The 23,418-nt window shown below is 38.6% G+C and overlaps 4 pseudogenes; all 4 read left to right on the top strand.

Annotated features, from left to right (window-relative positions):
- The window catches only part of LOC149149024 (kinesin-like protein KIN-14C pseudogene), a 50,471-nt pseudogene extending 36,769 nt beyond the window's left edge, over positions 1–13,702 (top strand).
- A 695-nt stretch (positions 13,703–14,397) lies between these two features.
- LOC149149023 (phosphoenolpyruvate carboxylase pseudogene) lies at positions 14,398–15,079 on the top strand (annotated as a pseudogene).
- Positions 15,080–17,953: 2,874 nt separating this feature from the next.
- LOC149149022 (kinesin-like protein KIN-14C) lies at positions 17,954–19,795 on the top strand (annotated as a pseudogene).
- Positions 19,796–20,043: 248 nt separating this feature from the next.
- On the top strand, positions 20,044–21,099 carry LOC149149021 (phosphoenolpyruvate carboxylase pseudogene; annotated as a pseudogene).
- The last annotated feature ends 2,319 nt before the right edge of the window (positions 21,100–23,418 follow it).

The following is a 23,418-nucleotide window of genomic DNA, read 5'->3' as shown; positions in this document are numbered from 1 at the left end:
TCAAGCGATCAAGTTTCTTCTAAAGGACCTGCTCTGATACCAATTGTTGGAAATAATACTAAGAGGGGGGGTGAATCAATATTAATAAATCAATAACATTTTCATTTCCATAATTAGATTCATATACGCTACTTCAGTTAAGGGAACTCGCATGTACACGCAATTGTGTTTAATGCAACTAGTGTATATCCAACAAACTTATGATTCAGTTAATTCATGATATGTTGATCTTTAATTAGTGCATCAGAACTTCATTAACCATATAAACAGTAACCAGGTGCAGTAAAAACAGAAAAGATCATCACACATATGAACACCAATATATAAGGTGGAAACCCAATGCAGGACAAAAACCACCTACTCTTGTCTTCCTTTAATGAAAGAAAAACCTATTTACAATCTTGTACTAGCGTAGACTCATACCAGTATGCAGGCACCCACCTGCAGAAGGCTACAACCTTCTCTTGTTTTCCAGCTGCTACTGGAAGGGATCTCCAACCCCCTGGCTTTTGTACTGGCTGATATTTTTACCAGTATGTAGGCACTGGCCTACTAAATGCTCCAACCTTCACTCTTCCTCTAGGGACCATGTTTCATAAATTTTCATATTGGATACTCTTGGAACACAACAACATAATCTGAAGGCCATGTTTCATCCAATTTTCATACTAGACCCATCAACAACATTGAAGCACAAAATCTATCACCATTGCAATACAACCATCAACTATGTCTACATCATCAATCTCTGAATCACCCAACAACTGAATCACTGAAACCCTGTCATCAAAATGTAGTCACGAAAACATAGAGTAGAGACCAGAACTCTACAACAACCTCAAATATCAAATCTCATAATGTATACGTGATTCTGATGAGCCGAACCAGCATGTATACGCGGTTTTACCAAGGCGAACCCATGTACAGATATGCATGCCAGACATCAGTCATACCCAGACCACAACATTTATATAATAAAATATGCGTCAGTAATTAGATCTAGTATATCCATGATCAAACCACATAATGATAATACATTCCAAGCTTTAAGATCCCGATCCATCATCATCCATATAGGTGAATCCTTAGTTAGGATCAAGCACAACATCACAAACTCATAACCTGCATACTGGATCTCCCACTTCATTAGATATTCAATACTTGCACACCTTGCACACTTGGCCTAATGATCTTCTCCTCCTTATATCATTTTACGACTTTCTCAATATCATGGACCAAAACCACTTAGGACCAATACCTTGGACCAAATACCTAGGGTCAATACCTCAGACCAAATACCATTGACCAATACCATGGATCAAAATACCATGGACCAAATACCTTGGATCAAAACTTAGTTTTCCAAGATATACGCACTTTTCATTCTATGAAAGTGCATGTGTATGTTATACACTCCTTTTGGTCTGTTAACCTATGTGTATACCCTTCTTTGTCATTGTGAACCTACGTATACCTCTCTTTCATCATTCTCTGTAGTCTGATTTGTAATCCTTTACTACTATATTGAGAACTGTCATCTGAGTGAGTTTCCATCAAGGACAACACCTAAATCATAATGCCAACAATCTCCCCCTTTGGAATTGATGGCAATAACCACACCAAGTCACTCCCCCCCTTTGACATCAAGGGCAAAGGGTGGACCAAGATATTCTCTCCCTTTGGTATACATTATGCTATCCATACTTGTTATTGGGAAATCTAGTGTCCACTCAGAGCTGCTAGTCCCACTAAGACTGGTAGCTATCTTAGAAACGAACAAACTAAAGCTACTTTTGCTTTCATTTAGGAGAAGTAGATAAGAGGGGAACAAAGGACACCAACCTTAGTCTTGCGCTTAGTTCCATGAATAGTTCCTCTCCCTTCTGACAGATCCTTGCGCTTCGCCTTCATCTACCCAGCTTCAAAGAGCACCAGTGGAATCAAAGAAGCATAATACTATCGAAGAACATAGATCTACAATCATAAACAATATAGGACCAGATATATATTGACCACACAAATGCATATATCATCAAACAAACAAGAATGTGGAGGAAAACTTGAATAGCTTTATTAATATCAAGAATAGCAAAGAGGATTACAACCAATTGTTCTGACCCAGTGTCATCCTCCCAGCATGAAATCCCTTCTTCACCTCATGAAAAGCTTAGATCACCTAATACTATGATATTCCACCAAGAAACCAACAGCACTTCCTTACAAGATACAAAATTCCAGCCCCCTGGATCTCTTGGATGAGGGATCCATATATAGATGATTGCAGGGGGGTGAGTCAGCATCTGGAATTTTGATTAGTGTCTTCTCTTTGATAGTTCTTGATTTCACTTGGAGATTGATGATCTCTTACTCATCCCTGGGTGAATTCAGAGAGGCAAGTGTCACAGGAGGAGTTTCTAGAAGATTCCATGATGATCCACCTTGAAAAATGTCTCTACCATTTGTCTACTCTCTCCCATCGCACCCTACAGAAGGGATTTCCAGTATGAATCACACCCTTTTCACTGGGCAGGTGAGATGCAGTGCACCCTCTACACTGGGCAGTCTGTATGGTCCAGCTATGACCAGTTCTGAGCAGTTTTCTGTGGAGAACTTTTGGGAGATGATGTAATCAACTGACCTTGTTCTTTTAGGGTGTGAAGCAACAATTTTAGGGACTTAGGAGCCCTTTGTTTATGGACATGTATGATTGGGGTTGCAGTGCCCAAAAATGTCTATAACAATTGTCGCTAAATCATGAGGTCGTTAATCTTTTGATGTCGAGTGAAATTCTTTATCATGAGGATCCGAAGTTTTTTCGAGTTGGAAGGTGACCTGTAAGAAGCTACAATACAATACATTATATTCAAAATATTTTTCATGATCTAGCTGAGGCGAGCATTCCCATGCTCAACTTTATAAATTCATTTTCATGGACATAAGATAGACAAGTGTCTGTGTGGCAGACTGATGATTCTGATAGAGTCACCATCCTTCAGTTTGGATGATCATCTCCGCAACAACAATGTACATTTGATGTTTTTATTTTCCTGAATATATCACAGCCCAGATGGATGAAACTAAATCTGGGGTCTTCAAACTCGTCCAATCTTCACTCGAAGTACAATTTGATCCATGTGAAAGATGTCCTGGAGTCGAACATGGAAAGACATCGCCTGATTACCAGCCAATGAAGTAAGCTATTAACAGGTGCAAGAGGAATCACCGATAATGATGATGACCCTCAAGGTACTACAGTACAATTCGCATGGTGTGAAAAGGGACTTGGCTTCGAACACGATGCAAAATCTTTCAAAATCGAAGGCCATTGATATAAACCTATCGCCAGAAGTGAGAAACTTGCCATTTTGAGGCATGCAAGCTTCAAAGTACTGAAAGGGTTGTTCCTAAGTCCACTTCTTGGATAATAAGCTGTTGTCGACAAGCAGCGACCCATCGTAGGAGGGCCTTAATGAATCCCACATCTACGACACGGAACGGAGTAAATGATTTTGGAGGTGAAAACGATCTGATGATATAGGGTTTAGGGTGGCGGTCATGAAAGAATGGAGCGTGAATGTATTGCAGCGGATGAGACACAAGTGAATTCTCTGAGCGAATTCTCTTGAACATACCGAGGACACTGACATGGATTGGTAGCATTAAGTCCAAATATGGATGGTGCGGTGGACCAACAGTGATATGACCGGTGAGCGAAACAACCCAACTCGACTCGGATGCAGAGTGAAAGTGTCATGTTCAAGAGTGACTTGCTACCAATAAAGTTTTTTCAAGTTTTCTTCCCAATTTTTCCCCAGTCATTGTTGACCAGTACCTCTTTATTTTTGTCAAGCTTGAGGAGGATAACATATGCTTGTTCTATAATTTTCCCTTAAGGCAAACCCGTCGCTATGTTTTAACGAGCCTAGCGACAGTGAAACTCGTTCTTGTCTGAATGGACAAGTTTGTCGCTATTTGGTTTTAATGAGTTTAACGACAAAGATAACTCGGTCCTTTTCAATTTTAGAGAGTCTGAAAGGGACATAAAGGAAACTCCAATAATCATTTTTCATCATATAGTCCCTTAAGTCTGAAAAAGTATAAAATAATACGAAAGGGATGAATTTTCGGTAATTTTAACGAGCCAAATAAAACAAGCGCTCGATCTTTTTGTGTAATAATCCCTCAGGTCCAAAAAGATTAAAATTTAGATGAGGGATAGCACTTTCGGTAGCTTTAATGAGCTGGAGAGGCCAATTTCTCGGAAATATTTTCATATTTTACGAGTCAGGTGAAAGATCTTAAAGGAGACTCATCTTTTGATGAACGAGTTATAATTTCAGGTAGTAGTTGATTCCAGTTAAGGTTTGGGATTTTCCAATCGCGGCAGTGTCACAAGGATGGCTAACAGGATCACTCTTTGTAGCTGTTCGTCAAAAAAGGGGTAAAAAATCAAATGGAGGTGAATGATCGGCTAAAACAAAGTGGAGGTGATGATGAGAACACGACCAGGGCTCAAAAGCTGATGATAATGCATTCACAATGGTTATCTACCGGAAATTGGTTCATTTTTAATGAGCTTAAACTTTGGGTGAAATATTTTCTCATTGCTAAGGTTTAATTTTTAACTAGCTTGAACTTCGCATAAAAACTACTTGTGGCAGTCATATAATAAGGATGTCTCATCGATAGGTTCAATTTTTAGGGAGCTTGCACCATTCGAAACATTGCTTCAGATCCTTTCATTATGCAAGCTAGGAACGACCAATCCTACGAGTTTAAAGGGTTGAGAAACTACAAACTAAGAAAATAAATGGTCGTTCTCTGATTTCAGTCAAAAAGGTTTGCAGGCCCCCAAACATGGCAAAGTAGAGTTTCCTGGTTACCATAAGATTGCTCCGTCCGCGTTGCAAACAAAACACTTCCTTGGAAATGCCTACCGAAATAGACAAAGGTGAGTGGCGCGGTCACCTCCACTCACATAACTTTGACGAAGGAATCTTATTCCAGTCTAATCCCATTTTCCTAAACAGACGGGTGTGTCAGACTAGTCATATATCCTCCGAGGAAACCTACCTTATACCCAAGGCCTTCCTACTGAAACAGACCATGGTGCATGCTCCTGGGTTTCAATCATGTCCTCCCGAATCACTCGTGCTCTTCAGGTGGACGGACTGGAGATTGATGAGACATTCCTTGCGTGAAAATACCATTTAGGGATGGCATTTTACTAAGCTATGTGTGAGCTAGGGAACGAAAGTCGGTCTACGAGCTTGACCACTCGGCCTTCATGCGGAAAGCACATTACTCTAAAGAGTGAGGAGACAATGGCTCTCATGTTATAAATATAGTTGCACCTAAGGAGTAGATTATAATCTAGAGGTCCTTGGACAACCATTACATTCATGTAAACGGTTTTCCTTCTCAATTTTATGGGCACATTAGGAAGGATCCCTAATGGTCGATTGGTTCTTTTGTTGAAGCCTGTCAGATTTCTCATCTCAAGCAGAAGTGATGGCGAGCCAAGCGCTTCCCAAGTAGTTGAGGAAAGGATACTCATAGAAGCCCCTTCATCTATGATGGTACGGACCATGATCATTCTGTAATCTTGTACAATGATTCTGAATGGTACATTAGTCGATACCTGGGGTCTGCCTAGTAGATTCCAATCAAAGGAAACAACTAGGTTGCTTGGAGCTGGGATCGAATAGATGGTCGGATATGACTCTGATGAACTTCCTTCCTTTAGTAAAGGAACGGGTAGACTGGCCCCATGTTCATTGGAGTCTGTGTTTACAAAAAGAATTTGAACGGTGTTGTTCTCATTCTCTTCAGTGATTGTGTCATCTGAAGATGGACCTTCCAAAGACAAGACGGGGTCGACTGCCACCTCAACCTTTTGACTTTCATTTGGTATGGATTCAGCGGGTTTATCTTCAATGACAGATGCTTTGACCAACCACAATGGCGTGTCGGTCAGATTTTCAACTAGTGATGGACTCGGCAAGAGTTTCTTGTATCCAAGAGGAAGCCGTAGTGGTGAAGCAGGACGGTCATCCAAGACTCTTTTAGCTTCATCTAGGAAGGGACAACGGTGGACGACGTGATTGCCTTCACACAATTTACAAGGAAATTTACATTTCCTTTTTTGTCCAAATGCTTCGCTTTCACTAGTTGATGGTGTACTTTCAACATGATCTTCAGAGGTTGATGACACCGGATTGTGCAAACGAGGAGACTACTCCCTTAAGATCCGAGGGATGCAAGGACAATCTCGATGATAGTGGTCTCATTTACAAATGACACATAGAGATTTAGGCTTGGATGGTGCAGTGTGTGGATTTTCACTAGATGATGCCTAGTTACGCCTTTTTGCCTTCGTCTCCTTCTTCTTCTCTTTCTTCTGCTTCCCATTCTTCTCCTTCTTAGTTACTTGATTTTTGGCCTTACCAGCTTTATCAAGCGAAGAGGAAGGAGAAGAGGGAGAATCAGATGAAGTAGGAGGTTGGGGGGTAACATTAGTATCATCCAGTTTCTGACTTAATTGTTCAGGAATCACGGTGTTCTGAACGACAGTTGTCGAGAAGAGCCATATTGGAAAGACAATCGTCAATCCTGGAAGTGGCAATGTGGCCATATGAGGTGCACCAACATCTCCCCAACAGGAGAAAGGACTAGGATTTCCTCCAAGGGGAAATCCTTGGTTGGTGGACTCCATTTTTCTCAACCTAACACCAACGTGGGAATGGTGATATTATTTCGATTAAAATAAATTTTAGATGCTTTGACACAACTTGTTTTTTCAATTTTTAAGAGTCGAGAGAAAACAGAAGATGACTTTAGTCGCCTTCGCTTTTTAATGAGCCTGAAGTGACAAGTGCTCAGATGGACCTTTTCCTTTAAGGAATCTGAAAAGGAATGAAAGAGACTACTCTGGAAATCTAGACAGAGGGATTACCAAACCAATCGCAAAACTACAGAATACTTTTTATGGTACGGCAATCAATCTCCCTGAATGCTATGTTCAGTGCATTGCAAGTGATGGGGCGGTAGACATGGCTTCCTATAGATAAAGGATATAGCCTATTGTGGTCTCCCAATATATACTTGATGGTATGTGGGAGCACAAGTCCGTACTAGCACTTATCGTCTCAAAGAGGAGGAATCACCCAACCAACACTGAAAGCGACAGTTACGAGGCTCTACAACGCCGGAATACATCTCTAGCCTAGACTTCTAAATGTTGTGCATTAGGTTCCAAAGAGTTTTTAGGTTCATTGAATTTATTTTACAGTTGATCTTTCTTAAGAAATTTTCCTTTCAGGTTCACCGCATGATGTAGATATACAATTCCTAAAATGCAATCTAAGATGATAAACAATCATTTAATCTTCTTTTTTGCAATGAAAATCCTAGCTACTAAAGAAAGAGAGACGATATTATTTCAACATAGAGCAGAGAGCACACACTAGATGCACTGTCTTAAATCAAACCAACAAGCGGTCTAAATGCAAATTCACATGTATGTATTTTTTTTAGCTTTCTTAATGTGTGAATGACAAGAAGAATGCTAAGTACAAATCTGAATTATCTTTTAAAAGTGACAGTACTAACAAATTTCTCTTCAAAAACAAAAGGAAGATAATGACGACACTTTGCTATTTTGAATTGAAAACTACTTTCGACACTTGAAAAACTACTAATTCAAATCAAATACAAGAGTAACTGTATAATCAACTGTCAAGAACAATAGAATTCTTTTCTTTGACTGAGAACGACACTTGCGACACTTTCAAATCAAAATATGATAGTTTGATTATGCTACTTTTTGTAAAAGAGAAGTGTAAATGGCGCACAATACATAAAAACATTCAAAATTCTTTGTACTATGGAGGCGGAATCATACAAAAGAAGGGAGTTTCTACACTGGTATACTGATCACAGACAACAAAACTCCTGAATAAAGCTGAAGGGAGTGAACACAGAAACTAAAATCTGAGAGCAGAAGAGGTCTTATCTGATCAGCGCACCTGCAACATAGGGAAAGTGCGATGCATCACACCTATTGCACACGGGAGGTGTGATTCATCCAGATTCCCAAGAGGAGAAAGTACGATGGTCTAGGGACGAGACTTCAACTTGGTTCCGGGTCACAGTTTGCAGCTTAGTTCAGGGATTTAGGCCGAGCTAATGATTTTTAGTAAATATAAATCACAGGGGTTGATCTAATGAGGTTACTAGAGCCACCACTAGGGAAATTAGAAAGTTTTCAAATCGATTGTCCAATTTATAAACAAAACCCAGAGATAGACTGAAGCAGCATTGATCTACTTTGCACTTGCATAGCAAATGCAGTTCGAAGGCTAGCTGACTTGACTTCAGGCTCCATCTATAAGTTTATAAAAAAACAAATATAAACAAGCAAATAATCTATTCGTTCCCCAGTGGAGTCGCCATTTTGTTATCGGGAAATCTAGTGTCCACTCGGAGCTACTAGTCCCACTAAGACTGGTAGCTATCTTAGAAACAAACAAACTAAAGCTACTTTCGCTTTCCTTTAGGAGAAGTAGATAAGAGGGGAACAAAGGACACCAACCTTAGTCTTGCGCTTAGTTCCTTGCATAGTTCCTCTCCCTTCTGACAGATCCTTGCCACTTTGCCTTCATCTACCCAGCTTCAAAGAGCACCTGTGGAATCAAAGCAACATAATACTATCGAAAAACAGAGATCTACAATCATAAACAATATAGGACCAGATATATATTGACCACACAAATGCATATATCATCAAACACACAAGAATGTGGAGGAAAACTTGAATAGCTTTATTAATATCAAGAATAGCAAAGAGGATTACAACCAATTGTTCTGACCCAGCATCATCCTCCCAGCATGAAAGCCCTTCTTCACCTCATGAAAAGCTTATATCACCAAATACTATGATATTCCACCAAGAAACCAACAACACTTCCTTACAAGATACAAAATTCCAGCCCCCCGGATCTCTTGGATAAGGGATCCATATATAGATGATTGCAGTGGGGTGAGTTAGCATCTAGGATTTTGATTAGTGTCTTCTATCTGATAGTTCTTGATTCCACTTCGAGATTGATGATCTCTTACTCATCCCTGGGCGAATTCAGAGAGGCAAGTGTCACAGGAGGAGTTTCTGGAAGATTCCATGACGATCCACCTTGCAAACTGTCTCTGACATTTTTCTACTCTCACCCATCGCACCCTAGAAAAGGGCTTTCCAGTATGCATCGCACCCTTTTCACTGGGCAGGTGAGATGCATCGCACCCTCTGCACTGGGTAGTCTGTATGGTCCAACTTTGACCAGTTCTGAGCCGTTTTTTGTGGAGAACTTCTGGGAGATGATGTAATCAGCTGAACTTGTTATTTTAGGGTGTGAAGCAACACTTTTATGGACTTAGGAGCCCTTGGTTTATGGACATGTATGATTGGGGTTGTAGTGACCAAAAATTACTATAACAATACTCCCCCTGAGTACATGCTGAAATCTCTGATTGAGCTCCCCCTTTGAACATGCTTAGGTGCACCAAACCATCCATGCTCCCCCTAAGCACATGTAGAGTCTGAAAAAATATTTTTCAAAAGAATAACATGACTCTATAACTCAACTAAGTGAGTATGACATTCTTATCACCAATGAATCATACATACATCAATTTCCCAACCAAGTGGGGATATACCAAATTTGACTCATCTAACAAACCAAGTGGGGATATACCAATTGTTTATACATATCAAAAACAAGAAACATTACATCATCCATCCCATGCATAGTGGGGTTACAAATTACATCATATGACTCATGGGTCTTTAAAATATATACATGACATTTTTAAAAAAGACCAAAGACTTAACAATACCATGATAGTCATCAACAACTATCATACAACATATATGATCTGCACCATAAGCATCTGTCAACAACATTTAGACCTGTAACCTGCAATACCATTCTCTTGGCTAACCAACAATAATATGCCACTTAAGTGATCATCCATGAATCTGATCTGAATACCAACGATGTGACCCCAAGTATCATAGCAAGATCTATCATTTAGCCACATAAGCCTCATCACCGAAGAATTTTTTTTCTCTTCTTTTCATATCCATTGTCTGTTTGTATTTACCACTTATTTCTTGAAATCTTCCTTTGACATCTTCTTGTAGTCTTTACATATGTTCTGAAAACTCTTCAGCTTTTGCACTTCTTGTCTCCTATTTATCCAAATTTCTGAGCTCATACACACCTCTTGGATTCATTCCAAAAACAATCTGAAATGGACTCATTCCAATACTTCGTTTTGAAGTGGCATTATAAGCAAACTGAGCTTGAGTTAGTGCTAAATCCCACTATTTAGGATTATGATACACTAAACTTCTCAATATGTTTCCCAAGCTCCTGTTTACTACTTCGGTTTGTGCATTTTTTTGAGGATGGTATGCTAAACTAAAACTGAGGTTAGCTCCTAGTTTCTTCCAAAGAGTTCTCCAAAAATGCCCTACAAACTTTGTATCTCGATTGGACACAATACTTATAGGTAATCCATGTAATCTTACGATTTCTGAAAAACATAGATTAGCTATATGTGTTGCATCACTAGTCTTCTTACAAGCAATGAAATGTGCCATCTTGGAAAATCTATCTACCACAACATAAATGGAATCATTCCCTCTTTTATTTTTAGGTAATCCAAAAACAAATTCCATTATAACTGCATCCCACGGTCAGTCTGGTATTGGTAATGGTTGATACAATCCTGTGTTCTGACTTCTCCCTTTAGCATGCTAACATATCCTACACTTCTCAACAAATTTCTTAACACCAGTTTGCATTTTTGGCCAATAATAAAAAGCATTCGCCTAAGCAAAGGTTTTATCTTGTCCAAAGTGACTAGATAATCCTCCACTATGTTTTTCCTTTATTATGTTTTCCCTCATAGAACATTTGGGAATACACAACTTGTTGCCTTTAAACAATAAGCCTCCTTGTATGAGATAATCTAACCACTGATATAAAGTATTGGATTTTGAACTGTTGTATAGACATCTTTAAAATCTACACCATCTTTGTACATTTCAATCATTTCTTCAAATCCTACAACACCAACTTTGAATTCTTGCACAATAAAACTTACCCTTCTCAACGCATCAATGACTTTATTCAACTTACCACTTATGTGCTTTATCACAAAAGTAAATCTCTGCAAACATTCTACCCACTTGTCATGTTTCTGGTTCAATTTTGGCTGGTTATTTATGAACTATAATGCATGAATGTCCGAATACAATATGAATTCTTTTGGCAGCAAATAATGTCTCCATTTTTTCAAGGCTTGTAAAATAGCGTAAAACTCTTTATCATAACAAGAATACTTCTTCTTCGCTTCATTCAATTTCTCACTGAACTACACTATCAGTCTTTGTTCCTGACTTGGAACTGCGCCAACTGGCATCTGTTTCAACTTGAAATACATTTTCAAAATCAGGCAAAGTTGAAATCAGATCCTCTGTGATTTTCCTCTTCAACAGTTTAAAATTCATGTCTGTTGCTTCTGTCAACTTGAACAGCTAATTAGTCTCCTTAATTGTTTCAAGAATTGGTGCAAAAATCTGACTAAAACCTCTGATAAACTTTTTGTAAAAACTTGCAAGACCATGAAAGCTTCTTACCTCAAATATATTTCTAGACATAGGCAAGTTCCAAATTGATTGGACTTTCTCTAGATCCATTTTCAATCCTTCTTTAGAAAATACAAATCCTAAGTAAATTAATTCTTCCTTCATGAAGCTACATTTCTTCAGATTTATCAGTAGTTTCTCTTTCTTCCAGTCTTCACAGTTTGTCACCAGGGATCAACATGAGCTCTTACTATGTCTGGTTTTGTTAGATGTTTTGCACATGATATTCAGCACAAAACATGTCATAAGTATGTTTATCTAGACCAAATTGGAAAGAGATTTCCAACGGTATATCACACTCCAAAAATTGGCTCCCGAACCAGAAGATTTGACTGAATGAATGGTTGACTCAAAGGCCTCCCGTGCAACAGTTCAAGTATTGAATGATCCAGAGGAAGCTAGGAGATGTCAGTGGCTAGTCTTGTGGCTGGATTGTGATAGAGCAGAAGAGAAAGTAAGGCATGATGCAAACATGAAGGAGCGAATAAAATAGAAGAAATTAACGCAGCAACAAAATTCTTTTCAGTATTAAATAAGGTTGGAGAGGGCTCATATGGGTCTGTCTACAAGTGTACATTGGATAATAGCCTAGTGGCCATCAAGGCTCTTCACCCAAATGCAACCCAAGGGTGTAAAAAATTTCAACAAGAGGTTGAACAAGACTTGCAGGAAAAATTAAGTGAAATGGAAGATCTTTTGGCTCATTCAAGAAAGGAAACCAAAGAGCTAGAATCATTATCTGTTATGGAGATAAAAAAGTTGAAGCTGAAAGATTCTAACTATTAGAAATTCTTGTGTGTCCATTGTCAAACACTACAGGAGGTGAACGTTATCCCTCAACTGGCCAAAGAAGAAGTAATAGAAGTGCAAAATAAATGGAAAATGGAGATTAAAACATTGGGTATGCTATGTACTTCCATATGTAGAACCAACTCACTGGACTATCAACCAAGCTAGTCTGGAAACCAAACTACTATAGATTACATTGGTAAAAATGTAGAGTGTTTAATTGTAATCCCAACAAACAAGGGAAAGAAGCCCACAGAATTTTTACCTTCAACAAAGTCTTTGGTCCTTCTCCATCTCAAGAGCAAGTGTTTTTAGAATACGGTGCATTCTAGATGGCTACAATGTTTGCATATTTGCATATGGTCAAACTGGTTTTGGAAATACTTTTACAATTACTGGTCCAAATTCATCATCAGAGGATGACTGAGGAGTTAATTACTGAGCATTAAATGACCTTTTTCAGATTTCACAAAAAGAAGATACTTATTTCAGTATGAAGTTGGTGTTCAAATGATAGAAATATATAATGAGCAAGTGCGTGATGTGCTTGCAAGTGATGGTTCAAATAAAAGGCTTGTGATCCGAAGCATATCCCAAACCAATGGCCTCAGTGTTCCTAATACTAGTATGTTTCCTTTTGAATCAACACCAGATGTTTTTGATTTAATGAAAATTGGATAAAAGAACATGGCAATAAGTGCTACTGCTGTCAATGAACGTAGTAGTCATTCTCACAGTGTCTTGACTATTCATGTGCATGGCATAGACTTGACTTCTAGAGCTATTCTTCATGGGTGCCTTCATTTGGTTGACCTTGCTGGGAGCGAGAGGGTTAACAGGTCAGAAGTTACTGGTGATAGACCTAGAGAAGCACAGAATATCAATAAATCTATGTTAGCTCTTGGGGATGTCATATCTGATTTAACGAACAAAAGTGTTCGTGTACCATATCGTAACAGCAAGCCTATTCAGATTCTTTAGGATTCCTTAAAACGGGTGTCTATTGTTGAGTTGGGTGCTGCACGAAGCAACAAGGAGAGTAAGGAAATTAAGGGTCTGCAGGATCAGATTGCAACCCTGAAGGATGTTGTTACAAAGAAAGATATTGAGATTGAATGCTTACAGACATTGAAGGAGTCAAGACTCCATGCTCAAGATACTAATTTTAATAGCGACAAACTTAGGACGGAAGGCCCAACTTAGTTCCAAATATAAGTGCCCCTGCATCCACAACACACACAAGTCAAAACATTGAAACCAAGTCAAAATATCGACAGTTGGAGTGTGGTGTTGCACCCTTGGTTGTGGCACTGTGCTTCTAGACTATGGCACTAAGCGTAGCCCTTTAGCGTTTCACATAGAGCCATCCTATAAAAAATTCTGAAAGTGTCTAGAATTGAGCTTGCACATGGAGAAAATTCAAAAGCATTTTTGCTTAGAGTCTTGGAGACACGGAAGATGGTGCTACAAAAAGAACAAGGAATGGCCTTTGCTTCTGTAGCTGCTAGCTTTCACATGGATCAAAGATGACAGATCCTACAAAGAGTGGTAAGAGGAACAACGACAAGCATGGATTTTGTTAGAACTATAAGGGAAATGTCCCTTGTTTGGGCCAGATCTCCCAAAAACAAATGAAGTTCAAGATGTTCTAGACACATTTCATGTGATATCTAAGCTTCCTGCTAATAACTTTGGAGCTTACATTATTTCAATGGTAACTTGCAGCATCAGATGTTTTAGTAGTTGAGTTATTACAATGGGAATGCCATGTAAAAAGGAAATTACATGTTGTACCATTATTTGAGAAACTTGCAGATCTAGAGGCTACTCCTACTGCTTTGGCTAGATTGTTTTCAATAAATTGGTACAGAAACAGAATTGATGGAAAGCAATAAGTCATGATTGGTTACTCTGATTCTGGAAAGGATGCTGGTAGGCTAAGTGTAGCTTGGGCTTTTTACAAAGAACAGGAGGACCTTATTAAGGTTTCTAAAGAATTTGGTGTTAATTTGACAATGTTCCATGGTCGTGGAGGAACTATAGGCAGGGGGAAGGCCCAATCCATCTGGCCATATTGTCACAACATCCAGATACAATTCATGGCTATTTTCAGGTCACTATTCAAGGGGAAGTTATAGAACAATCTTTTGGTGAGGAACATTGGTGTTTCAAAACCCTCCAATGATTTACTGTTGCCACTCTGGAGCATGGAATGCAGCCTCTAGTTGCACCAAAGCCTGACTGGCATGCACTGATGGATGAAATGGTTGTTGTTGCTACAAAGGAGTACAAATCAATTGTTTTCCAGAACCCGAGATTCATTGAATATTTTCGTTCTGCAACACCAGAGTTAGAGTATGGTCGAATGAATATCGGGAGTCGCCCCTCAAAAAGGAAGCCAAGTGGAGGAATTGAGTCACTCCATGCCATCCCATGGATATTCGCTTGGACATAAACTTGATTTCATCTTATTGTTTGGCTAGGATTGGTGGAGCATTCAAGCATGTTATGAAAAAGGATATAAGAAATATCCATACGCTGCAGCAACATGTGTACCATTTGTTGATCAGGTTTCCCTAGTTCCATTATATCAACCTGACACAATATTGCCTCAGCCTACACCATTGCTTGATGCTTATGCTTTCCAAGCATCAGATCCATATACTTCTGCATATCAGAGGTAGGTCCTGCCTCCTACTGATCCATTTCCTATGAGGAATGGGTTGTTATCTGATATTGATTATCGTGGGGTAGATCCGGGGCTTGAATATTTACACAGTCAGAGAACATCCAAGGAGGGACAAGAACAACAGATCGATCAAACAACTCCAAAATTCATGTAGGTGGGTGCAATGTGACTAGTAAATCAAATTTTTGAAATAGGCATGTGGCATTATTCGAATTTTTCAAGGAACCAATGGCAAATGTTTTAGCCATGAAATCAGCAGCCTAAGTTTTAGAAGGGGATAGATGGTAGTGTTCAAATATTCCAACGAACAGGTGGCAAAGTTTGTGGGCTTAAAATCAATAGTTGTTAAAACCTTCCAGATTTCCAGCGATGACACTTTCAACAATTCCAGTTCAAAAGATTGCAGCAAATCTATTTTGATGAGATTTAATTAAATTATTTAGTTATGATTTTAATTAATGTAGTTTGACCGTAGCACATATTTGGTTTTCTTTTTTATTTTTATTATTTTGATTCCTATGTTTAGGAAATCATAATTAGTATGTAACATTATAAATAGGATTAGTTTTAAGATGTGAGGGTTCGATTTTGGCAGTAGAGAGGCTACTTGGCACTGTGTAAAATTTTCCTTAATATCATTTTAATAAATCAGTTTTCTGCCCTTTGGACCTGGGATTCATCACGGTGCTTAAATGTCCAGTATGTTTTTCTCATAAATCATTTACTCATTTTGTCTTTCTAACTTGTTACAGCATTATCTAAGAGATGTGTTAGGAATTCATCTGTAATGATGCTCCTTTCATGATGATTTTGTTATCAGATGTAATGGTTTTCTTTGCAGAATTCATCCTATGCTAGATGCTCTGTTGAGCAACCTCGTGTTTCTCTTTCGTCTAAAGTTGCTACTACAGATCCATCCATTGTTCGATGCTTGTAGGGAAGCAGGCTTTCTCCACTATTCTTCTTACATTCACAATATTTATCTGGCTGAACATGGAACTTCCTTTGCCCCAAGTTTTCCGGCAGAAACTGGCATCGACTCCATAGCCCAATCATCCTTTCTCTTGTTGTTTCGACCCAAAACCTTTCAAAAAAATCCCCGCAATCCATAGCTAGCCTAAAATTTCATTTATTGCAGCCACATCTTGTTTGCAAAGAGAGAGCCTTCACTGGTCTAGTAGGGCTAGATGCTAGATCAAAAGCTTGTCTGTGGTTACCTCAAAATTGCTTTTTCTCAGCCTTGAGGTTAATTCTGAGTGCTAACATATTGGTGCTTCTACCGGGGACGAGGTGACAACTCTTCTCCAGGAAAGATCGTTCAAGTTGCAGATCTGATTGGTAATGGTTGACAGTAGTCAAATAAATAGGAAGGCTGAAACATCTGCCTGGCAACTCCATTGTTCGAAATCTCGAGTTTCAAAGTATTGATGGTGGCTCTACTGGCTAAATGAAGGACTCAGATGTTGCTTCTATTTGTTCAAGGTATTCATGTATCAATTTTTCTAATCTTCCTGGTTTTCCTAATCAATTACTAAAGGATGCATATATTTTGAGTAGTGGCCCTAAATTCAATGGGGAAGGTCTGACCTTGACTCTTGAACATATTGACAATTTTAAAACATTTGTGCAAATTCTTAGAGTTAGAAAGGAAGATGTCTTCATCAGATTGTTCTTTGATTCGTTTCAAGTCAAATGTAGAAGATGGATTGAAAGTTTCCCTATCAGATCTATTAAGTCATTTGTAGATTTTTGGCATATCTTTCTTGAAACAGATGGAGCAAAATGAAGAATTCAAAATAGAGGTGCCCTCTATTCAATGATTTAGAGAATGGAAGATATGTGCACGGATGATAGATGAGAACTTTGCTTCATCTCTTTCTTGTTATTTGAAGTCTTGTTGATGTAGCCATGAAGTTAAGCTCAAATTTTTGTAAGAGTTTTCCTTCAAATTTGAAGAAGATCTAACTGAATTGGAGACCCAAATACAGTCCCAGGATCTGGATTGTTAAGTCCCATTCTTTGGGGACATTTTCTAGCAAAATGAGGGAAAGGTAAGGTTGCCCTTGGATGTTTGCATTAATAATTTGCAGCTGGAAGCATGTATTGAGGAGTTGGGGCAGCAAACAGAGTATGGTTTCTTTGATCCTATTGTAGCGTACATGGAAAAAAATTTCAGTTTGAATGATAGGTCAGATTGTCTTTTACACAACTAGACTCCTTATGTGCATGGATGGCTATCAGCATTTACATTTGCATCCTCGTTCAAGCACTTCCAAGCAGCATCCTTGTCACAATTACTTGAATGTTTTATCTAGCATTACAATATCACTTGATCTATTGATTTTGCTGCAAAGTAGAGTAGGTTTGTGTATAAATAAGCTACCTAATGCAACATTTCATTTTCCGATATTTGTTTATGTATAGGTTGCAGTATGTGTATGTTTTATGGATTGGTATAAGTTTTTTTTTGTTTGTAGTTGTTTGACCGTATTTCCCAATGGATGAGGCACTTGGTCTATGGTGTTCTTGACACTTCCAAGGAGCTGCCATCCCCAATAAGGCTGATGTTAGTGCAGTCTTCGCAGTCAGTCAGCAGGGATCAACATGAGCTCTTACTATGTCTGGTTTTTTTAGATGTTTTGCACATCATATTTAGCACAAAACATGTCATAAGTACATTTATTAGGAGCAGCTTGGAAAGAGCTTTCCAACGGTATATCACAGTCCAAAAACCGGCTCCCGGATCAAAAGATATGACCGAATGAATGGTTGACTCAAAGGCCTCCCATGCAGCAATTCAAGTATTGAATGATCCAGAGGAAGCTAGGAGATTTCAGTGGCTGGCATTGTGGCTAGATTGTGATAGAGTAGAAGAGAAATTAAGGCATGATGCAGACATGAAGGAGTGGCTAAAATAGAAGAAATTGAGGCAGCAACAGATTTTTTTTTAAGTATCAAATAAGGTTGGAGAGGGCTCATATGGGTCTGTCTACAAGTGTACATTGGATAATAGCCTAGTGGCTGTCAAGGATCTTCACCTAGATGCAACCCAAGGGTGGAAACAATTTCAACAAGAGGTTGAACAAGACTTGCAGGAAAAATTAAGTGAAATGGATGATCTTTTGGCTCATTCAAGAAAGGAAACCAAAGAGCTAGAAGAATTATCTGTTATGGAGATGAAAAAATTGAAGCAGAAAGATTCTAACTATCAAAAGTTCTTGTGTGTCCATTGTCAAACACTGCAAGAGGTGAAGGTTGTCTCTCAACTGGATAAAGAAGAAGTAATAGAAGTGCAAAAGAACTGGAAAATGGAAATTAAAATGTTCGGTATGCTATGTATTGCCATATGTAGAACCAACTCACCAGATTATCAATTGTTGCTTCAAACTATCACAAGGTTCTTGAAGAGAATCGACAATTGTACAATGAAGTTCAAAACTTGAAAGGAAATATTAGGGTGTACTCTAGAGTGAGGCCTTTTCTCCCAGGCTAGTCTAGAAACCAAACTACTATAGACTACATTGGTAAAAATGGAGAGTTATTAATTGTTAATCCCAACAAAGAAGGGAAAGAAGCCCAAAGAATATTTACCTTCAACAAAGTCTTTGGTCCTTCTGCATCTCAAGAGCAAGTGATTTTAGAATACGGTTTGTTCTAGATGGCTACAATGTTTGCATCTTTGCATATGGTCAAACTGGTTCTGGAAAGACTTTTACAATGAATGGTCCAAATTCATCATCAGAGGACGACTAGGGAGTTAATTACTGAGCATTAAATGACCTTTTTCAGATTTCACAAAAAGAAGAGACTTATTTCTGTATGAAGTTGGTGTTCAAATGATAGAAATATATAATGAGCAAGTACGCGATCTGCTTGCAAGTGATGGCTCAAATAAAAGGCTTGTGATCAGAAGAATATCCCAACCCAATGGCCTCAGTGTTCCTGATGCTATTATGTTGCCTTTTGAATCAACAACATATGTTTTTGATTTAGTGAAATTTGGATAAAATAACATGGCAGTAGGTGCTACTGCTCTCAATGAACATAGTAGTCATTCTCACAGTGTCTTGACTATGCATGTGCAAGGAATAGACTTGTCTTCTGGAGCTATTCTTCATGGGTGCCTTCATTTGGTTGACCTTACTGGTAGCGAAAGGGTTAACAAGTTAGAAGTTACTGGTGATAGACTTAGAGAAGCACAACATATCAATAAATCTCTGTCAGCTCTTGGGGATGTCATATCCGCTTTAGCCAACAAAAGTGCTCGTGTACCATATCATAACAACAAGCCTACTCAGATTCTTCAGGATTCCTTAGAATGGGTGTCTGATGTTGGGCGAGGTGTTGCACAAAGCAACAAGGAGAGTAAGGAACTTAAGGATCTGAAGGATCCGATTGCAACACTGAAGGATGTTGTTACAAAGAAAGATACTGAGATTGAACGCTTACAGACATTAAAGGAGTCAAGACTCCATGCTCAAGATACTAATTCTAATAGTAACAAACTTAGGACTAAATGCCCAGCTCATCTCCAAATATCAACGCCTTGGCATCCACAACACACACAAGTCAAAAAATTAAAACCAAGTCAAAAGATCGACAACTAGAGTGTGGCGCTGTGATCCTGGCTGTGGCATTGTGCTTTTGGACTATGGCGCTGCACGAAGCCCTTTGGTGCTGCTCATAGAGCCATCCAATAAAAAATTCTGAAAGTGATCGGAATTGAACCTACACATGGAGAAAATTCCAAAGCATGTTTGCTTAGAGTCTTGGAGACACGGAAGATGGTGCTACAAAAAGAATAAGGAATGGTCTTTGCTTAAGCTGTAGCTGCTAGTTTTCACATGGATAAAAGATGGTAGATCCTACAAAGAGTGGTCAAAGGAACAACGACAAGCATGGCTTTTGTCAGAGCTACAAGGGAAATGTCCCTTGCTTGGGCCAGATATCCCAAAAACAAATGAGGTTTGAGATGTTCTAGACACATTTCATGTGATATCTGAGCTTCATGCTGACAACTTTGGAGCTTACATTATTTAGATGGTAACTTGCAGCATCATATGTTTTAGTAGTTGAGTTATTACAATGGGAATTCCATGTAAAAAGGCCATTAAATGTTTTACCATTATTGGAGAAACCTGTAGATCTAGAGGTTTCTCCTGCCCCTCTGGCTAGATTATTTTCAATAAAATGGTACAGAAAATAGAATTGATAGAAATCAAGAAGTCGTGATTGGTTACTCTGATTCTGGAAAGGATGCTGGTAGGTTAAATGTAGCTTGGGATTTGTACAAGGCACAAGAGGACCTTATTAAGGTTGCTAAAGAATTTGGTGTTAAGTTGACAATGTTCCATGGTCGTGGAGGAACTGTAGGTAGGGGGGAAGGCCCAACCCATCTAGCCATATTGTCACAACCTCCAGATACAATTCATGGTTCTTTTCGAGTCACTATTCAAGTGGAAGTTATAGAAAAGTCTTTTGGTGAGAAACATTGGTGTTTCAGAACTCTCCAATGATTTACTGTTGCTACTCTGGAGCATGGAATGTGGTCTCCAGTTGCACCAAAGCTCGACTAGCTTACATTTATGGATGAAATGGTTGTTGTTGCTACAAAGGAGTACAGATCAATTATTTTCCATAACTCGAGATTCATTGAATGTTTTCATTCTGCAACACCAGAATTGGAGTATGGTCGAATGAATGTCGAGAGTCACCACTCAAAAAGGAAGCCAAGTGGAGGAATTGAGTCACTCCATGCCATCCCATGGATATTCGCTTGGACACAAACTCGATTTCATCTTCCTATTTGGCTAGGATTGGTGGAGCATTCAAGCATGTTATGGAAAAGGATATAAGAAATCTCCATACGTTGCAGCAACATGTGTACCATTTGTTGATCAGGTTCGCCTAGTTCCACTATATTGACCTGACACAGTGTTGCCTCAACATACACCATTGCTTGATGTTTATCCTTCGTAAGCATCAAATCCATATACTTTTGCATACCAGAGGCAGGTCCTACCTCCTGCTGATCCATTGCCTATGAGGAATGAGTTGTTATCTGATATTGATTATCGTGGGGTAGAACCGGGGCTCGAAATTTACACAATCAGAGAACATCCAAGGAGGGACAAGAACAACAGATCGATCAAACAACTCCAAAATTCGTGCAGGTGGGTGCAAGGTGACCAGTAAATCAAATTTTTGAAAGACGCATGTGGCATTATTCGAATTTTTCTAGGAATCAATGGAAAATGTTTTAGCCATGAAATCAGTAGCCTGATTTTTTGAAGGGGATAGATGGCAGCATTCAAATATTCCAACGAACAGGTGGCAAAGTTTGTAGGCTTAAAATCAACAGTTATTAAAACCTTCCAGATTTCCAACGATGACACTTTCAACAATTCCAGTTCAAAATATTGTAGCAAATCTATTTTGATGAGATCTAATTAGATTATTTAGTTATGATTTTAATTTATGTAATTTGACAGTAGCACATATTTTGTTTTCTTTTTTATTTTTATTATTTTGATTCCTGTGTTTAGGAAATCATAATTAGTACGTAATATTATAATTAGGATTAATTTTAAGATGTAAGGGTTCTATTTTGGCAGCAGAGAGGCCGCTTGGCACTATGTAAGATTTTCCTAAATATCATTTTAATAAAGTAGTTTTCTGCCCTTTGGACCTGGGATTTATCACGGTGCTTAAATGTCCAATATGTTTTCCTCATAAATTCATTTACACATTTTGTTTTTCTACCTTGTTACAACATTATCTAAGAGATGTGTTAGGAATTCATCTGTAATGATGCTCCTTTCATGATGATTTTATTGTTAGATGTAATGGTTGTCTTTGCAGAATTCATCCTATGCTAGATGATTTGTTGAGAAACCTTGTGTTTCTCTTTCGTCTAAATTTTCTGCTGCAGATCCATCCCTTGTTTGATGCCTGTAGGGCAGCGGGCTTTCTCCCCTATTCTTCTTACATTCAAAATCTTTATCTGGCTGAACATGGCACTTACTTTGCCCCAAGTTTTCCGATAGAAACTGGCATCGAATCCATAGCCCAATCGTCCATTATCTTCCTATTTCGACCCAAAACCTTTCAAACAAATCCCCGCACTCAATAGCTAGCCTAAAATTTAATTTATTGCAGCCACGTCTTGTTGGCAAAGAGAGAGCCCTCTCTGGTCTTGCAGGGCTAGATGCCAAATCAAAAGCTTGGTCTGTGGTTACCTTGAAATTGCCTTTTCTCGGCCTTAAGGTTAATTCTGAGTGCTAACACTCTAGATGTTCTTCCTTACTTTTACTAAAAACCAGAATATCATCAAGATAAATAATAACAAACTTGCCTACATATTCCTTCAAGACATCGTTCATCAATCTCATGAATGTACTAGGTGCATTAGTGAGTCCAAAAGGCATCACTAACCACTCATACAACCCACTATTTTTTTTAAATGCGGTCTTCCATTCATCTCCTTCTCGAATTCTTATTTGATGATATCCACTCTTCAAATCTATTTTAGTAAAATAATTTTACCCACTCAAACAATACATCAAATCATCCATGCATGGAAAAGGAAATCTATACCTGATTGTGATCTTGTTTATGGCTCTGGAATCTGTGTACATACGCAATTCACCTCCTTTCTTTGGATTGAGTAATATTGGTACAGCACACGGACTAAGACTCTCTCTGATTAGTCCCTTATCCATCAGTTCCTACACTTTCCTTCTAACTTCTGCATTCTCTTGAGGTGTCAACCTGTAAGTGGCTTTGTTTGGCAAACTCACTCCCGATATTAAGTCAATGTGATGACTGATACTCCGAACAGGTGGTAACGCGTTCGACAACTCATCCACAACAATGTCAGAAAAATCATCTAACATAATTTTAACTTCTTCAGGAAAATCATCCAAGTTCGTGGAAGTTAAAATTTCCTTCGGTCTCCCTATGACAAAAAAATGCATTTCTTCACCTTTTCCAATCTCTTGCAATAGCTCCTTTCCACTCATCAGCATAACACTACTTCCAAGCGCTCCTTTGTCAGCGTCATCCTTCAATGATAGCAATGTATGTTTAGTTCCATCCTTCTCCAGAGTATAAGTGTTCTCCTCCCATCATGAATATATTTCCATCAAACTACCACACTCCTCCCAGCAATACATGGCATACATCCATTGGCATTACATCGCATAATATTACATCCTTATACATACCAATT

This window comes from Pinus tabuliformis, chromosome 9 (genome assembly GCF_031772625.1).
Source record: "Pinus tabuliformis cultivar Carrire ecotype Pingquan chromosome 9, CPIR1, whole genome shotgun sequence".
NCBI lineage: Eukaryota > Viridiplantae > Streptophyta > Pinopsida > Pinales > Pinaceae > Pinus > Pinus tabuliformis.
The sequence above is the reverse complement of the archived record's forward strand: the minus strand, read 5'-3'. Positions and strand labels throughout refer to the sequence as shown.